This window comes from Vigna radiata, unplaced genomic scaffold (genome assembly GCF_000741045.1).
Source record: "Vigna radiata var. radiata cultivar VC1973A unplaced genomic scaffold, Vradiata_ver6 scaffold_262, whole genome shotgun sequence".
Classification (NCBI taxonomy): domain Eukaryota; kingdom Viridiplantae; phylum Streptophyta; class Magnoliopsida; order Fabales; family Fabaceae; genus Vigna; species Vigna radiata.
This window is the reverse complement of record NW_014543980.1, coordinates 439,675-445,600: the sequence shown is the minus strand read 5'-3', so window position 1 is coordinate 445,600 and position 5,926 is coordinate 439,675.

Genomic DNA, 5,926 nt, shown 5'->3' with positions numbered 1-5,926 from the left:
CAAGCCAGTAGTTAATATTAGGCCCTTTTCGCCGAGGGATCGGGTTAAGGGGAGGCTAAGAAAGTTGAATAACATTTAATCAATCTAATATTCAAGGGTAGTATGTAAGAGGGAGTGGAATAGATGAAATTGTAAACTCCCAACAACATTCATTCATCCATTGTTTTCGTTTGTCAATTGAATCAACTTTATTTTTGCATGTTAATATTTTTGTTCTTAAATCCAATTTATTAATTTTTATTTTTCAAGTCTTATTATTTTAATTCACGTGAACAAGAAAGCCACACGAGTCTCTTGGGAAAACGATACTTGGTCTTACCATTTATATTACTTGTACGATTTGGTACACTTGGCAATTTGTCAACATCATCCAGAGATGCAGTCACACAACCCAATTCTATCTCCTTCCTTTTACATCTTGCGTGCTCACATTCTGAATAGGAGATAGTATTTTGCCTTACTCGTTGGAATGTCTCTTCACAGCTTTTTGATGGAGATGGTTGCTGCCAAAGTTGTTTAATTTCCTCTAGAAATGTTGTTCAATTTCCTTCTCTCTTTCTTCAAGTGAAGGAGAATATTGTTGCCTCTAACGTTCTACTTCTGCAAGTGAAGGACGATATTTCTGCCTTTGACGTTCTACGTCTGCAAGTGAAGGACGACATTTCTGCCTGTGGCGCTCCTGTAACTCCTCACGTTGTCGTATCTCCTCCAAACTTCTAATGTAAGATATATTCATACTCGCCATCCGCTGAAGAAATTCATCATCAGAATCTGTGTTCTCCATGAGTGCAGTAATTTGTTGCTCAACAGCTTGCCCAAATTGGTTTGATCCACGTATGAGTGAGGTTCCCATCAGCGGTTGAAATCATTTTGGTAGAATTGAGTGCCCATATAATCAAATTCTTGTTCGTATTGCATGCTGCAAACATTAGGTACAAAACCCTAGAAAACATTTATTAGAAAAAAAATAAAAATAAACATAAAAGATCAAGTCAGATTTAATCAAATTCACACTACTAGAATAGTTAAACCAAATGAGTCCCCAGCAACAATGCAAAAACTTGTTAACACTCTGGCAAGTGTACCAGATCGTATCAAGTAATAATAAATGGTAAGACCAAGTAATTTTTTCCCAAGAGACTCACGATACTAAATTGTTGTGCTTTTGCTTAACCAATCAAGACTATAAGAACAATATTTTGGGGTTTTTGAATGTAAAGTGCGGAAAAATAAACATGAGCGCAATTTGAGCAATTGAGGTAAAACACAAAAGTGGAGGGATGATGTTGATAATATGAGATGAGTTTGTTGCTAGAGCTTAGATTTCACCTAATCACTCTCATATATCTACTATTCTTATTTAATTCGTTTTATTATCAATGTCAGGCAGCTTTCTAATCTACTATAAACCTGATCCCTTGGCGAAGAGAGCCTACTAATAATTAGTAGTTTACTATCCCTAGTCTCCCTAGTAATTAATAACACATTATTAATAGAAGTTTAAAGCAATTGACCGTCCTACTCCTATCCCTAGGTAGTATTGCATAATCAAGAGAATTCTTCCAAGTTCTAGACTTCCCTGTATGTCCTAGTATCGAGAAAATCAAATATCATAACACCGAATGAGTTAAACGACGTAAGCATTAAATTCGGAGAAGAAAACCCAAACTATTGATAATACAAGCATATGAATAAAACAAGAATTTCAATATAAGAGAGTTTCAAAAAGATTACATTGCTCCCCAACGACAATGAGTTTAGTTCACCATGGACATGGTGAAACTAAATGGAATTAATGGAAAGAATGAAAAGATAAACCCTAGAATTGGTGATTCGTAGCTCCCGCATCCAAAAACCGCCTCCAAGGAGTGAAGAAGATGATCTGGACATCTCTATTTGCCAAAGCATACCCCTAAGGGTCACACTTGGTCTATTTAAAAGACAGAAAAATAACAGAATTTCGGCCTAGCCACATCATTTAGGTGCTCAGCGCTCATTACCGCTCAACGGTGGACTCGCAGGACACTCAATGGTCTATTTTAGCGCTCAACGTTAGGCGATTATGGTGCTCAGCGCTGGATTGGCCCTAAGCGGTGGACGTGACTTCTCTTTTTCATCTTTTCTCGCCCTTTCTTCATTCCAAGTCCTTCCTTCTTCATCTTCATCATTCAATTCTCATCAAATCCTGTCAAAACAATGTAAAGCGAAGCATAATATCTCTAAAACCACTTTTGGCTCTCTTCTAATCAAACTAAGATGTTTTTCATGATTCTAAGCTAAGTCTAAGTCATAAAGGTTGTGTTTTGATATCAAATTAATGTAGAAAAATAACGTTTTTTAGACCGTCATCATGCACTGCATTTGGAGGGAGAGGAAGCTTATCTCTACCAAGTTTGTTGATCTTATCTGGTTTCACATCTACGATTTTTAGTTCCCACCTCTGCTTTTCCATCAGGGTATTCAATCACTACTTGAAATGCAAGGTAAATTTTATCTTGATTTGGTTAGAGTAATTTATGTTGGAAAACAGGCAGGCTTCTTTTTACACCAAGAGGGGGGGTGAACTAGTGAGTTTACAAAATCAGAGTCTTTTTGCAATCTTTAAAACAAAGTATAAATCTTTATGAAACTTTCTTGAATTGCAAGTAATTAAAATTGTATACAGCGGAAGAAACGTAGTTGACTGCGCAACTGATAAAGTTGACTGTAAATAAAAGATCAGGGATAGAGAAATTCAAACACTGGTTTTTATACTGGTTCGGCCTTAATGCCTACATCTAGTGTCCTTCCAATACCAAGAAGCGATTGCACTATAATGGTCAAGGTTTTTACACCAAGGAATTTATAGAAGACCTCCATGTCAAAAATATAAATCTCCTCTCTGACCCTCTAACAAAAATATAGCCAATTACAACACAACAAGACTTGCAACAAGATGTCGCCTCTCCTGCAGTCTGCCAACCACTTTGAGCAGTCCTTAAAGTGAACCAGAGAACACAAATGGATGCTAACCAGAATCTTGATCAACCAGAGAACACCCCAATGTGCACATATGTGATCAAGCAATGTGTGCGCAGTCAGTCTCCCTTTGAATCTCTTTCAAGAAAGATCACCACCTTCTTCTTGGAGAATTCTTGGAGCTCTATAATCTCTGAGAATTAATCTGAAAAAGAATCTGAAAGTGTTAGATCAAAAAATGTCCAAAAGTCTTAGAACAACTTCATGTTCTGTCTATTTATAGAATTCTGTTTAACAGATATTCTCATAGTCGAATAAGCTACTAATGCAGTCGACTAAGTTATGATAGTTATAACAGATAAGTTAGATCAGTAGCATTCAGTCAACCAAAATAAAATATCACTTAATACAGTTGACCTACTATTCAATGCTCAACTAACTTTTGAAAATATAGCCGTTATTGTTCATGAACATAACATAATTTCAAAGTAAACAACTAATATAGTCGAATGTGTGGCGCACATAGTCGACTTCAACATGTCAGAGCAAATTGAAATTCTTTCCCTCAAAAAATCTCACAAAGCACTATTTCTCAAAATCTGTACGAAGACTTTAGAACATATTGAACAATATATCAACCAATGAACATTAGAACATGTAACAAAATAACAACATATGTGTATTGTTAAACAATGCGTTGTCATCATCAAAAACCAGAGTGATATAGATATTATGTTGTCAAAAATCTCAACAATCTTGCCCTTTTTTTATGATGCACAACCATGATTAATAACCAACCATGTTTGCACAATCACATACAAAACAGAGTAACCAAATGATATTAAACAGTTCAAATACTCTGCATGTAACATAACCAATCAGCAAAACATCAAGCATATATGAGAGAAAAATATTCTCCCATTTTCATCAAGCTTTCATAAACCTTCTCCCACTTTGTGCATTAACAAATAAGGAATGCTCTTGATATAGTATGCTGATAAACAAAAACAGAGATGCATCAGAAAAATTAAGTAATTTAGAGCAGAGATAAATTGTAGATAATCAAGATAAAATAAACAATCAACAAAAATAACCAAATTCCAAAATAACCAGTCGATTGAATTATTTCCTCAGTCGAATACATTGCTTCTAATGATGTTGGATTCCACTTGTAGTTTCCAAAGCAATGTTTTTCCTGCAAAACCTTTCAAAGATCTTTTTGTAGATCAAGCATTTTAGTTATGCAAGAAAAGTAATCAATAAGAAGTCAATCTGCAAAGATGTGTAAAAGTTTTAAGCACACATAATCGACTTCACACAACACATAGTCGAATCAATCATCAATACAACAGATTCCAATCAAACAAATTAAAGCAGTTGAAATTGTTGCAGACTCTAATTTCATTTCCTTATTAAAAAGATACTACAATGATGGGATGAGAACAAGGGACAAAAAGTAATGGCATTCTAAGCCATTTACAAAAGAAACAAAAAGGAAAACAAAACACTAGGATTTTCGAAACAAAGTTTTAAATTCTCTTTCTCTTATTATTAACATAGTGCTGAAGGATCATATCACTTTCACTGTCCTCAGTGTCTTCTTCCACACTTTCCTCATCCTTATTTCCTCGAGAAGAACTTGCAGAAGAGCTTGCTTCCTCAGATAGTGCATTTTCTTCATTTTGTTGAGTTCTACCACTTTGGTCTTTTAACAGTTTTATCACAATCCTTAAGCCTTTTAGGAATATTCTTTCAAATTCAGATTTCGCTCTGTATTGGCTGCCAAGAAGTGATTCCATTTCATCTTCATTATTGGGCACCTCATTTTTGTATACCCCATCCTTCAAATGTTTTAACCATGTGCATCAGATGAAGTGCAGGACTGTTAATACGACATGTTCTTTGGTATTGCTCACTGGATTCACCAATACATTCGACACCATAATGAATAAGAACTTTTGAAATAAAGACACAATATGGCAGTTTCCCAGATTCATACTTTTTTACTTTCAACACATTATCAAATATAGTTGTTGGCCAGTCTACTTAAATGTTTTCTTTTAGCGCCTTTAGCAGCATCAAGTCTTCTATTGTAGCCTGAGCATAGTTACCTCCTCTTTCCATGAGAATGTAAGATATGACATAAATGGCTAATATGTTACCAATGAGGAGCATTGGTAAATCTTGAAGTAAATTGTTTTGATGATGCTACAAGAAGTTTCACCTGAAGAAGATATTTGAGATATTTTAAAAAGCAATTTGTAGAATATGAATGTAGTAGGAAAGTCTTCATAACTTGTAAAACTTGTATTTTTAGATAATGTACTAAAATAATCGATTATGAGAAGCAATAATCGATTATCATAAGTCTTTCAGGAATAATCGATTATCATTTCAAATAATCGATTATCCCATTTTGAAAAACCTGTAACGGACTTAAATAATCGATTATCACTTACTATAATCGATTATTACTAGCAGTTGGGACTTGACCTTTGATATTCAGACTGGCTGATTATATATTGGACTTCTGTGAACTTTAGAAGCAACGTTCTTGAACAAAAGCTCTTGCAGAATATTGTTTGTGAGAGGAGGAGCACGCGTTTCGTGTGTCGATAGTCGGAGCGGTTCTCTTCGAGTTGGCAGAGTGTTCTTCTTCTGGTTCGTTCGTCGAAGGAAGGTTTAATCATATTTCTATTCATTACAATTGTAATATGAAAAACTCTTTTTAGTGAAACTGTTAATCACTTTTTATAGTGATTAACGACTGGACGTAGATTCTTTTGCACTCTTTAATTTCATTTTCACATCAACTGTTCGATAAATTTTCTCTTAGAAAATTTATTTATGAAAACTGACCATTTTAATTTAAAAAGTGACTGAACACGCTTTCCGCTACTTTAAGTTTTATTCCGTTGCGTTATACTCTACGAACGATACCGATTGATCCAACATAATCTTTCATCTT